Source organism: Parasteatoda tepidariorum, chromosome 2, assembly GCF_043381705.1.
Source record: "Parasteatoda tepidariorum isolate YZ-2023 chromosome 2, CAS_Ptep_4.0, whole genome shotgun sequence".
NCBI classification, from domain to species: domain Eukaryota; kingdom Metazoa; phylum Arthropoda; class Arachnida; order Araneae; family Theridiidae; genus Parasteatoda; species Parasteatoda tepidariorum.
Window position 1 is genome coordinate 101660741 of NC_092205.1, and position 14748 is coordinate 101675488.

General features: G+C 30.4%; 1 protein-coding gene across 8 annotated transcripts in view; it reads right to left on the reverse strand.

The window, feature by feature from the left end:
- Positions 1-14428, reverse strand: part of LOC107440643 (uncharacterized) — a gene marked incomplete in the record, with an annotated part of 45332 nt that extends 30904 nt beyond the window's left edge. For 2 of the 8 annotated variants that reach the window (XM_071178011.1, XM_071178013.1), the window contains 3 exon segments: positions 3796-3951; positions 6725-6852; positions 13763-14424. 8 annotated transcript variants of the gene reach the window in all.
- Positions 14429-14748: the final 320 nt, after the last annotated feature.

A 14748-nucleotide genomic window follows, 5' to 3' on the forward strand; every position in this document is an offset into this window, starting at 1 on the left:
GCCCCATGTTGAAATGTACCCCCCTCTCCCCTATATATATCGATTCAACGCCTATATCGGCAGGCAGATACATCGACTTTCCTTCCAGGCGATGCATCAGAAATCTGATTTAAGCCGTCGAGTAAAGAAGACGAACGATGTAACGATACAAGACACGCAAGGCCCTTCTCTTGCGTTCCGATGCCAATTCGAGCTGTGGAAGACCACGTTCATTTCGTTATGTTGAAATGGCCTTGATTGATGAGAGGTAGAATCAGAATCAGTTTTGAGAACATATATCGTGATCTCGCATGTTCGTTTTCGAGCCTCATCGGTTTTTTCCTTGTCACGACTTGATATCGTTTCTTGTAGATTATTTTCAGTGGGACTGACTTTGTGATCGCCGTCGTTACCTTGTTCTGAACGTAATCTATTTTTGAAAAGAATACATAAAGAAGTGTTTCTTAATTAATTAGATAAATTATTTTTTTTAAAACAAAACTTTTTTTATATTTTTATATGTGAAAATTAATTTTGATATTACATATTTCAGTAATTTGTTACATTATTGAATTTATTACAATCGGAAATCTAATTTAAGGTGCCCATAAAGAATTAAACTACAAAGTAATTAAATTGTTAGGCTATTTTTTACTTTATTTTAATTTATTAAAAACTTTTTGGATAAAACTTCTAATAATTTAATGGGTTTTTATTACTGATTTTAAATTGATAAATCTTTAGTTGTTTTTATAAATAAAATTATAACGAAAAATTATTTTTCCTCTTTTGGATCTGGACATAAGTCAATCAACTTTGTTTTATTCAAAAAAATGAGTAAAGTTTGCGACTTCTTTCTTTTTTTTAAAATCATTTAGCACTTTGTTTTATTAAAGAGTATAATCGTGTTTTTTAATTTTCTTTCAATATTGTCAGTTAAATATATTATCGAATATTATAATTCATTTTTTTTTATTTTCAAGAAATGTAACCTTACATTGTTTTTTCGTGCAGAATTCGGTAATTATTCAATTTAACTTAATTATTTATGCGAAATAATAATGATAAAAAATAGGGTTGTTCTAAAAGAGTTTTTTTTAAATTTATTTAGCACTTGGTTTTAAGTCTGCAAATAATTTTTAACAAACTTATTTTTTAAATTTTCTTTCTTTATTGTTAGGTAAATATCATATTGATAAATTTCAATTTTATTTATTTTTTTTTAAGCTAAGAAATCTTTTGTTATTTGAGATCATTTTTAGAAAATATAACATTAATATCTTTCTTTAGCAAAACATATATATCTCCAAATTCATAAATTGATTGAAATCAATCTGAGTATGAAGTTTTGATAGAAATCCTACTTCTGTGCCTTTCAAGTAAATGAAATTCAAAAATACTATATCGAGATACATCGCTATATCGCGATGCAAAACTGACGATGCATCAAGATATAAAATTTCTTATATCGCCCAATCCTACTGACCACCCACGAAGTTCGCTCTACAGCTTTTAGCATTCCTTTCCTTTTAGGGGATTTGGATTCTGGGAATTGTGCATGCCAATCATTCAAAATTCTCACTTCTTGCTCCGACTCAGTCGAGTGTAGACGTTTTTTTTTTAATTGTACGTAATTCAGTGGGACTTCATTACATAGCGAGTAAGCCCTGCTATAAGGGCCATTTTTTTCCTAACAAAATCAAAGACAGAAATTGTCTTTCTTTTAAAATGATTTGTGGGGAAGCCGCAGCTGTTGGTGATGATATAGAAAATTGGAGGAATAGTGTTCTCAAAATTATGTGCCGTAATTTCAATTAGTTTCCGTAAGTTGGAGTTTTCATCGCAAATTTTTTTAATTGTTTCAGACACGCGGGATTTGCAGCCAATGCAGAATCCGAAGATATCTTCTGTAAAGAAGCCGACCCCGAGCCCTTAGAAAATTTGCTGCAAGTTGTTAATGAAAAAGGTTGCAGTGTCAACGACGTAAATGCATTCGTCGATATTGACAATGATATCGTTATTTGTTCACAAGCGACTGTAAAAGATTTAACTTCAGAATTTTTAGATGAAGAACAACACAGTTCCAGCGAGGATAGTGATGATGAGAATTCGAGTGGAATTCCGCCCAGCAAGACTGAAACATTAGAAGCCTTAGAGAAAGTTAGACAATATTTTACATCAATTGAAGGCACAACAGAGGAATAATTCAAGGCGCTGATGATATTGGAAAAGAAGGTTAATAGCAATCAACAATTCCTGCATCAATTCACTATGTTAAGCTATTTTAATGCTCAGAAATAAAAGAAAAAGTGGTAACTATACAAAAGTATTTGTATTCCTTTTCTACACATTTATTTGCATGTGNAACACAAAAATATGGATTTATCGTTTCTTAAGGGATACAAAAATAAAATTTTAAGAAAAAGTATTTTGTGAAACTACCGTTTTTCCTTTAATTGAATTTGTGAAACTACCGTTTTTCCTAAAGTTGAATTTGTGAAGGTACCGCTGAACGGTAGTAAATTCGGCCTGGACAGACCCCTGACTATGTTAAGCTATTTTAATGCTCAGAAATAAAAGAAAAAGTGGTAACTATACAAAAGTATTTGTATTCCTTTTCTACACATTTATTTACTTGTGTATTACATTCTAAAAATTTAATTTTTCTCAACAAATCCTACTGCAGTCCATTAAAAAACTTCAATGTTTTTTTCTTTTTTCAAAGAAATTTTTAACTTCGCTTAAGTCGTCACTCCACTTAAGTCATCACTCTGCTTAAGTCGTTTAAAATGTTCGGTCCCTTGAGTGACGACTTAACGAGGTTTTACTGTATTTTGTATTAAAACTTGGTTAAAATCTATCTCATCAGTAGATACAAAAATTTAAAAACATTTTTGTGGGATGAGAACTATCTTAAAATAATAGGGAAGGACTTATGTCCAAAATATTAACTCTGCACGTTAAAGGAGACAAAATATCAATTTTTTTTTAATGCCACGGGTTCGATCCCCGACGGTGACTGATACACATTAAATCTGTCGAGTCACAAAGTCCTCCATGTTCTCATAACAAACCATTCCTCTGAGGGTACTGATTTAGGAGCTTCCTTATCTTTCAGATTGGTTCAAAATTATAAGGCTATGGTGTTGAATATTAGTAGTCGAGAACCCAAAAATTTGGGTCGGCGGTTCAAAGACTGTTATATAAAAATGAAAACTTTATACCAATCTTATTAGTTTAAACCAAATTGAACAACACTAATACCAATTTTTTTAATCACAAAATAGGCAGATTTAATATCAAAAGTAAAAAATTCAATGTAGTTTATATATGGGACAATAGTTACAAATAAAATGCTTCTAAAAATAATTTTAAAAATACGGTCTGCTTATCCACGTCCCTGATGGCCCAAAACAATTTTGTTTTCTACTAGAGTTCATATTTGTTAAGCTACACTATGACCACCACAGCCACTGAGTGTGCAGTTCAGCACTGATTATTTATATAAAATTCTATATTCAAAATAGACCAGAATAAGAAAAATCCATCAAAAATTATGCTGAGTTTTAATCGCTAAAGTTTAAAAATCTTCCATTTGTTGAAGTGACTTATTAATTGTTTCTGATTAGTTGTTTAGTGTAATAATCATGTGATATGCTTTTTTTTCCTTTCAGTTAAAGGTCTATCAAATTGGTTGTACAAATTATTTAGAATAATTTGTAAGATATAAAAGTTTCGTTATTGGAGTTTATGTATATAAATTAAATACAATCTAGAAAAGTAAGTAAATAAAGTAAAACATAGAAAATTTATTACCAAGCACTAGTTCAACATAATCTAAAGTATATCCATCCAGCTGCATCATTTCCGCAGCTTCCGACTTCTTTTCTCTGTAACTGCACATTGCAAAAGTATACTGTGGATAACTTGTACAGGGTGCATAGCCAAATCTTGCAACAACAAAAAAAGCACCTTTAAAAATATTAAAAATATTTTTAAGCACTATATACGTTAACAAAATGCAAAATAATTTTCAAAGACCAATAATTTTCATGATCATGATAAAATAGCTAGTTTTTGTCAAAGAACTCTTTTCTTAATTAGAAAAATGCAGCAGAGTTGCACATGAGAATGCAATAATTTCACCGAACCCAACTCACTATACGCACATGCAGACTCACAAGTATTTCATCAAACCTGTAAAATCATTGGAGATTTCATACACTATGGACCAATCATACGTTGAAATAGATTGGGATTGAATGAATTGTGAAAACACTGAACTGAACAATGTGAAAATCATGCTTTTGCATATTACGTGGTGAAAATTGACATGGCAAAAAAAAAATCTCATTTTGGAAAAGGGAAAATTAAGCACTTTTTAAAAACACCCAATGAAAAAAGCACCTTTAAAGGGCTTTTAAAAAACGAAAATAAGCACCTTTTAAATATGCTATGCACCATTTTGTAATATTAAAGATAAGTTTAATTAATTGATAAAAGATTATAGCTAAACAAGATATATGGTCTAAATATTTTGCATGTGCATGATATTTTTTTAGCAAACATCTATATTTCCATTGAATTGATACAGATGCTAATATAACATATAGACTGTAATATAACAGACTGTAAATAATATACTATACATAGCAAGAATTTGATATCACTCTATTACTTTGGGGGGAATAAAACGAATGCAAGTTTGAACATAACATACACACAGGTCATTATATCAATAATAAAAGTGAATAGATATTTTTTGTTTTCCTTTTGTTTTTCAAAACTAACATTCGAAAAATATTACAACTAAATATTACAACTATGAACTCCTAAATTATTCATAAATTGAAAAGCAAATAATTAGAATAGTTAAAAAAAAATGAGTTTTATGTAATTTTCTTAATGATATATGACTGTATTGGTGATATTTAGACAACATTCCTATCTAATTGTCAAAATTTACGTGAAACCTTCATGAAAAATTTAATGAAGTGAATTAGAATTAATGAAACTGAATAATTGAATAATAAATGCATATTACATTAAATAATTGATAAAATTTGTGTGATTGTATTGCTATTAAAATATAAATACTATTTCTGAATATGTTAGATCAAAATTTAGGTTACAGGAAATGTATAAAATTAGATAAAATATCAAAATATATCCATTTAACATATCTGTTTCAGTTTTAATAACAAATTATCTATTTTGTTACTTCAGAATATCAGTAATGTATTTTGAACATAATAAAATCTATTGTAGAACAATATTTTACAGATAACTAAAACTTAACAAGCTTTGTTTTCTTTAAAATATATCCATAAAATATTAAGAATGATTATTAAAATTTTGTGAATATGCGTACTTTTCACTAAGCTGAATTTTTAAATCGCATTTATATGAATCTAGATATACTATATGTAAATCAAAATTATAAAAAAGGGGAAGTCTCAAAGATTATGTAAATCACGAATCACAATGTGTGATAAGTAAATTGAAATTGAATTGCGGTATATGTTTCTTAAATCGGAACAATATGAATAGCAAATGATACAAAATGCACGAACTAACAAGACGTAAATCACAATGTGTGATACATAAATCACTTTAATATAAATTGTGTTGCGTGATTAGCTAAGAGTTTTCATGTGAATTTTAAACATTATGAGGACAACTGCAATTTGTGATTCAAAAGGTGCTTAATATAGAACAGCTATGTGTGATTCTTAAATCATTTTGATGAGAATTGCAAGTGGTAATTCCTAAATCTCTCCTTTGTGAATCGCAATGCATGATTTGTAAACTACAATATATTCTTTATAGTATTCCTTAGGCATTGGGGAAAGCTATTAAAAAAGCCAACTGTGCATCTCCAAGAAAACATACTGCTCTCCGCATACTCTGCAACCTTACTACCAAAACAAAAGAAATAGCCTAGTAACAAAGTTTCGGATGAAACAAAAAAGGCTTGTAATAAATTTCTACACATCTGATAAACTTTCTTACCAGACTTCTGGTAGAGTTAAGTGGACAGCTTGTCAGAGAAAATGGACAGAAAGCCCACAAAGCCAAATATGCACCTTGATGGAAGCATTTCAAAACAGATGCACCCAAATCTAAGATTCGCAAATTTAAGTTTGCTGTACTACGACCTATGTACTGCTATTCACGAAAATGTGAATTTACTATTAAACTCACAGTTGTTTGCCTAATAACTACATAGAATTGTTAAATATAGCGGCTTGTAACAATTTTTTTTGAAGTATTAGTTTTTTATTTTTTAATGCGCCTCAATAATAGAATGTCTTTAATTTTCTTCAAATATATTACTAAGTTTATAGATAAGAAAAATTAGAATACTAATGTTTAAATAAATATTACTACATTTGCTGTTAACATATCCAAATACATGTGCGACCCTTCGTTAGTCAACCTGCTGTGCAAGTGGCCCTTCACTCAAAAAGGTTGTGCACCCCTAGTTTACACAATTCAAGATCCAAACAAAAAAAGTTTTCCTCAATTTCAAACAATTTTTGCCCAAAAACTTGGATGAAATAAGAAGGCCTTAAAACCAAGGAATGGCACAACTATAGAAACAAACTGTACAAGTCTGGGTCTATATCTTCCTTCACGCTGAATTTGTAACAAAAACGTTTTTTAAGATACAGCAATACATAAACATTCTGAATGATATACATATCCAAACATATTCAGAGCTCAGCATTAAAATAAAACTTACACTTTTAGTCAAACTGCAGCCATTTTAGTGGAAGGAGCTTTTGCAAGCTTTTCGTAAAATGTGTGAATAAGTGGTTCACTCTCACTATATAGAACCATTAACAGGAGGGTTTAAAGTACATTCTGCATCTGAAAAAATATTCAGCATCAATAAAATGAATGACAATCAAATTGATCACTGACATAGGCTCAAACTTTAAAGGTTATCAGGAAAGAATTTGATAAGTAGAAATAGAAGGTTAGCAGAAAAATATTTGTTTGGACCCATTGTTTTTTATCTGGATAATTTCTTCAAAAATATTTTCTTAGTTTACCATAACTAAAGCTATATTATGTTCATTAAATTGTCATTTTAAAGAAATTTTTAGTTTAAATATCTTCTTACCAGTAACTGCGTATATAAATACTACTTAAATGTTATGCGTGTATACCTCATGATTAAATGTAAAAGGCAACATTAAGCTTTGGTCCAAACAATAGTAAGCGCTGACAGAAGATCAAGAATTATTTTTATACTATTAAATGCAAAATTGTGCTTAAGAGGACGTCATACCACATGGGAAACTTTTCGTTGCAAATTCTCTTTCACCTTAATAACTAATTTAAATTAAAGAAAAAATGAGTTCAGACAAACCAAGAGTAAGCCATAAAGTTTCAAATACTGGTAATAAAGTATTAAACTTATCAAAATGAAAATAAATTATGAGAAGATAACTTCTGCTTATGCAACGGTTACTTCCAATAAATAGCTTGTATTTTGAAATTTACAAAAAAAATTTCAGCGACCTAAACGTGATAACTTTCTCTAGGTTTGTCTGAACTCAATGTTTCTCAATTAGTTATGGAGATGAAAGAGAACTTTCCATGAAAAGTTTCCTTAAGGGTATAGCATTCTCTTAAGTCACCTTTCAAAACAAAATACAAATGCACTAAAAAATTTTATACCCAAAACAATAAGTGTAATGTTAGTGAAAATAGAAAATCTGGCAATCCATGCAAACTAAATTAATTTTTGAATTAAAATTTAAAATGTTTCAAATAAACAATGTAAATTTTTATTCATTAATGTATTGGTTGCAATTTAAGTTTTTAAAAACTTTTTACTTACTTCTATTTTATATTATTTCTCATAATATGCAGTGGTTAATCGTTGAAAAAAATTTAAAAAAATTAGTGAGTTCAAAGAAATTTTTTTTTATTTATTATTTTTTTAATGGCAGGCACTTGGAACTACAGTGCCCGCCGCTAATAAATTCACCGGATATTAGTTAGAGCACATATCATTTTTAAGTTCATTTGGTGCTAAATTTTATCAGCATGCCGAAAAGGAAGGATTTGAGTCTTAAAGATAAATTCGAAGTGTTGCAAAACTATGTTAAGTTTCCTAAATGTAGTCAACGTGAAGCTTCAATTAAATTAGATATTTCCCAAACTGCTCTTTTCAATATATTCTGAAACAAAGAATAAATATTTCCCAGGAAATAAAAAAGAATAGAAATCTGTCAAGAAAGCGTAAGGGTGAAGGAAAATCGGAGGAAATTGAAATGGCTCTGTTAGAATGGTTCAAAAATGCACGCGAACGAAGAATTCCAATTTCCCGTGGAATTTTATTTCACAAAGCACAGGACTTTGCTAACTCATTTGGTGATTCTGATTTTAAAGCTACAGATGGGTGGCTAACCCGATGGAAAGACCGCAACAACATTGTCTTTCGTAAATTGCATGGTGAAAAGCAAGATGCTGATTTTAGCTCTGCCGCCGATTGGGTAAATGACGTGTGGCCAACACTCATCAAAGACTATAAACCAGAGCAAATTTTCAACACAGATGAAACAAGATTATTTTTCCGAGCACTTCCTGAACACACACTGCTGTTTAAAAATGAATTGACGGGTGAATGTAAAAAATTTAAGGAAAGACTAACTGTGCTGCTAACATAACAGGAACTGAGAAAAAAAAACTTTTAGTGATAGGAAAGAGTTTAAAACCTTGATGTTTTAAAGGAGTAAAACACCTGCCCACCAGTTATGCCAATAGCTATAACGCATAGATGACATCCAGCATCTTCACAAAATTTCTTTTTGAATGGGACAAGAAGCTGAAAAATGAAAAGGTCATCTCACTTTTATACAATTGTTCTGCGCACTCTACTGATGAGGATGCCATGAGTTACGAATCATGCATTTGATTCGTAACTCATGGCACATTGTTTCAACCCAAAAAGTAACAAATTGCTTTAAAAAGTGTGGATTAAGCACTGGCGATGGAGCTGATAACTGATGAGGATGCCATGAGTTACGAATCATGCATTTGAATCGTAACTCATGGCACATTGTTTCAACCCAAAAAGTATCAAATTGCTTTAAAAAGTGTGGATTAAGCACTGGCGATGGAGCTGATAACTGTTTCAAAGAAATGCTCAGCAATGAAGAAAATGAAATGGACGAGAATTTTTCACGTTACGTAGTTATTGACGATAACCTGCAAACATCAGGAGAAAAATCTGATTCTGAAATTGTTACAGACATCAAAAATTGCAAAGTTATTTCCAATCAAGAAATGGAGGAATCAGACTCAGAAGATGAAATAAACTCATCAGTGCCATCTTCAATGGAAGTCAGAAAAGCACTTAATGTATTAGGGCAAGCTTTAGAGCAAAGAGGAGGAAATATCGAAAACTATAAAAACTTCTATACAACTCTCAAATGTTGAAAAGTTAATTTTAAATACTGCAACTCAAGCAACCATTGAACAGTTTTTTGCAAAAATTTCGTAAATTTAATCTTATGTAGGATTTTACTTTATTAAAATAATTAAATTAAATAAAATAAAGCATTAATGTTGTCATTATTTCAGCTTTTAAAGTGTGTGCATTTAGAATATATCGTAAAAGTTATTATTTTTTTAAATGTTGAATCGCTTCTTAATACAATCAGCCGCTTAATAAAATCATATGAGCATAAAACGAAAGTGATTTTAATAAACGGCAGGCACTGTATTGTCCATTGGCCACAGAAAGTGCCAAAACTTCTAACTCTCTTTTCGCTACCCAGTAGGCACCTGTAGCGAAGCCACGGCGGTGGAGCAGCGTCGCCCACGTCGCACTACCACAACCCGTTTATAGGGCAGATCACATTCCCACACAAAGGAGAAGAACACAGATAGAGAGAAAAAAACAGTCATGCCTTGCCCAGGATTCGAACCTTGAACCTTTCTGATGCAAGGACGGTTCCCTGCCCCTACACAGGCCGGTCGGCTGAGTTCAAAGAAATTAATACCAATAATTTAGTTTTTACACTACAGCATTTTTTTATTACTTATACCAAATTCATGACTTAAAAATAAAAAAAAAGCTTGGTATTGCTTTAAAAACAATTATAGTATCAATGAAATTTTTTTTTAAAACAGATGAGACTAAAATTAATGCTAACGTACCATAAAACATTATAAAAAGTAAATAATAATTTACAGAAAGTAAAAATAATGAGATGCAATCATGATGATAATTATAAACGCAATCTTTTCCCTTGAATGAAAAAAAAATAGTTTTAAGAATACATTTTAAATTCGAATTTAATTTGAGTCTATTTTAATAATTCTTTAAAGAAAACACTATCATATAATCATTTGTTATTTCAGAAAAATAAAACCATGTGTGGACAGTGGTTTTATTTCTTACTCTGAATTATGCGTACATGTGTAGGCATTACAGGGGTCTGTCCAGACATTTTGTGAAAGGTCCTGTTTTTGTAAAATTGTGAAAAAACTACTCACAATTTGTGAATATAAAATAAGCATTAAGTCACATTCTCTCAATCAGGGTCCTGCTATTGCGAATTTGTGCAAAGAGGGTCCTGTTATTGCAAAAATCGCTAAAAATCTTTTCAAGAAGTTTCTAAATAGTAAATAGATACAAGATTCAGTTCAACGATTGCTGCAACTAAATCAGAGATGCAACATACGAATATTTGGCATTTAGCCTATACTGTTCAATTCAGAATATTCATATCGGATGAATAATGGAAACAAACTCACTCACACTTTTAATAATTTCAATTGGTATATTTTAAATAACGCAACTTAGTACCGTATCACTTTTAATGTGTTACGCATTAAGTAAATTTAAACAATTCATAAATTTATAATATTTTATTTAAAAAATTGCCAGAAATTAATTTTTATTTATATAATATTCTATTAATTAATTTTATGAATAAATATAAATTGATCAATTATTTATTTATAAAAAAAAAAATGATTTAATATTAATAAGAATGCGCACATGATGTTTGTAAAAGTAGAAATATTTTCTTAGAATACCACATTTGGAATTTAAACTTAGGAAAACTTAGTTTGTTTCGAACCGTCTTTCACCTCCCCCAGGAAGAGTTTATTTGATTAACAAAACAATAATGAAAATAAACAAATTTGTGAGGGGTCCGATTAAAGATAAATTAGTTTGTGAAGGGTCGTTAACGTAACCAAATTTCTTCTAAACAGACCCCTGCATTAACCTTGAACCGGTAGATGGATTTATGATTTTAAAGAGTGCAGAGTTCTTGGAATTTTGTCAGTTATTTTGATTGTCTATGTATCTGTGTCTTCCTTATTAAATGTGTTTGTGAACATCTGGTACTTGTTTTACTTATATGTGGACCTGCAATGAAAAAGTCAGGTAGATATTTACTCATTAAGATAGATTTGGAGCTGGCCACATGCAGCAATTATTCTTTAAAGAAAACTCCCAATCATACAATCATTTGTTTTTTTTCAGAAAAATAATGCAGCAACTTTACTAGCTTCATTAGCATCATGAAGTAATAATTTGCAACAGCCAATCACATCTTCGAAATCAGCCAGAAATCCTTCATCTGAATTCTCTTCTCAAATACTAGTGATGTAACGAATAGTGATGTGGCCGAATAGCCGAATATTCAGCCAAATTTTAGGCCGAATACCGAATATTCGGTGGCCAAATACTTACTTTTTAAAAATTTCTCTTTTGATTGTAATTTTGTAATTAAAGTAATTTTCAAATTTTAAATTAAAAATGAAATAAATATTAACAAAATTGCTATTTTAATCTTTGTATATTTAAAAAAATTTTAACAACTTGATTTGTTTTTTGTAATAATTTAAATATCTTGATGCCAATAACAAGTCAATATGGCTTTTAGAAATTAAAATAATTAATAATAGCATATTTTAGTTATAGTTATGCTTGTTATTTATATGCTATTTTATTTAAAATAAGAATTCATTACTACTGTTAAATGTATTCTTAACTTTCTTTTTTGTCAGAAAAATTATTAAAACCCAGAAAATTAAGCTTGTTTCTCTAAGTATCAAGACATCCATTAAATGGATAATTAATGTTTTACATTTATAATAAATAATTATTTATTATTTATTATAAATGTAAAACATTATATCTTCTATTGCATATTATTGATAAATAGATATTATTAAGGGAATCACAAATACATTTTAATATCCGATTCAGATAGTATTCACACTTCTATTTAACAAACTATATATATTTGATTTTAATGTAAAAGATTCCAATGCTTGTTTAAATACATATGATGATAAATTTGCAACAAGAAAACGTTTTTATTTATGTAACATTATTAAATACACTTATGTATTATACAACTTAAATTGAGTAAATGTTAGATTTTCTAATAATTAATGCAGTGAAATGTAACTCTGCAATATTCATGATTAAATATATTTAAAAGCACATTTAAAAAAATATCTTTCTTTATTATTATGAATTTATTCAGCCAAATATCTAATAATATTCATATTCAGCCGAATAACTTCAGTATTCGGCTAGGCCGAATATTCGGCAAAAGGGCCGAATATTTGTTACATCCCTATCAAATACTGCCTCAAAAACTATTCAAATAGCTACGAAGATCTTGATACTAAAGAATAAAACTATAAATATCAATAATGGGCAGAAAAAGAGATTTAATTTTTTAATTCAGTAATACCCTTACAGTTTGTTTTTTAAAACTGATTGTTTAGGAATCAAGCGCTTTTTCAATAGCTGGAACACTCAAATAACATTTGGACAAATATGGTTAAGGTTAGAATTTAACAACCAGTTTTACCATAACATGATAAAAAGTAGGCTGTAAGTGGTAAAAAAAAAAAATGAGAAAAATAATGAAAACCTCTCAAAAATTACATCCCTTAATCAGAGATGCCAACTGCTCCGGACACGCCAAAATAGTTTTTAAAAAAACGGTAAGTAACTACAAAGTAAATTTTGCAAATATTTGACTATTTTTGCTTGCTTTTTAAAAGGTATAGCATGACAGAAGTACTATAAAGTGGTGAATTATATAAGTCTATGAATTATTTAGAAATAGTGGTAGATAAAAATCTACTAAATTGAATTTATTAAACCGATAACCACAATTGATAAAATACCACTTTAAAATATATATTTGCTGTCTGGAGCAAGTTGGCATCTCTGCTTAATTGATTTGCATGTTTACTACTTATAGTTGATAACAGAAAATAATATACATATTTTAAAGTTAATACTTGGCAGTAATGGATAATATATGATTTAAAAAGCAATTAAGGACTAAGGATATACTTAAACATGTTTATTAAAAATATTATTTTAAATGTTTATGCCTAAAATTATTATTCTCTTACTATGTTATTATAAACTCACTTTAATAAATACTTAAAATAATAAAAGCAGTTTTTTAATAATAACCGAGACTGCTATTTTTCTTGAATAGTACCTTATCCTGTAGCTTTTTACAGAAAATTACTAATTACTGAATTTTTTTTGCTGTTGTTCCTACCTGAAAATAGCCAATTTGCAGGGAATAATCCATGCATTATATACAAGCAACTAATCATTCAATGCATGATTACAAAAAAATTAAAAAAAAAAAATAACAGCAAGGTTCGTTACAATTGATTCACATTTCTTCAACTTTAATATGAAATTAAATTAATTGCTGATGCTGATTGCAGCTGATTGTAGAATACATAAAAAATTTAACTCAACCTGCTCATCATCAGTTGCATCATTAAGAGTAGGAACACCCATTCTAATTCGGAACTATATTTATTTGGAAAGTCCTTATATGTCCTATATTTATTTCAGAAAGACTAAATAATAATTAGAATCTTGAATCAGAAAGAGATCAAATTTTTTGTTTTGCTAAGTTTCATGCTGCTGCATATATCTGTGCGATTTAAAACAAGCTTGAAACTTTCAACGCTTTGTAGAGACGTAGTAGCTATAGGGGGCGTAGGTTGGTAGATACTTTATTTACATCGGACTAGATCTGCACGATGTGCTATTGGCAAGTGTCTGTGAAACATCCATGAGGATGATACGAAGACATGCCCTCGCAATTTTAATCCTCTGCAGAGGGGATTGCTAACCTGCTTTGGTAGACAGACGACCTAAGCGCGAAGTCAAATACTTTACTGTGGAACAGTTTTGCGAGGACCGATACCGCTCACCTTCGGTCCCTACTCAAACTAATCAAAGTGGTGCCCATCCGCTAACTGACCCCAGCCAGTTTGACTTGACTTGTTGTTGTGTTGGTGGGTTGGTGGTTGCTCTGCGCGTGCAGCAGCCGGACTATCCAAATTCTTAAAATTCGCTTTTACATTTTAATATCTTGGTACCCGTCATCACACTGTGCTCCAGATTGCGGACCTCCCCGTCGATGTAAGTGTTGCCACCCCGACGTTGCCAAGTCAAAGTGCCAATTCTCTACTGATGCAGGTCACGTACGCGCACAAGGTCTTCAGTATCACCTGGATGCCCCTCTACGGGGCGGGACAGGGTTAAGCTGCCCTTGACTTGTTGTTGTAGTTAATTTACGTCGCACAAAAACTGCACAATGGGCTATTGGCGATGGTCTGGTTAACATCCCGGAGGATGATCCGAAGGCATGCCATCACAATTTTGATCCTCTGCGGAGGGGATAGCACCCCCGCTTCAGTAGCCCGACGAACTGTGCGAGGAGTCGGGTACTT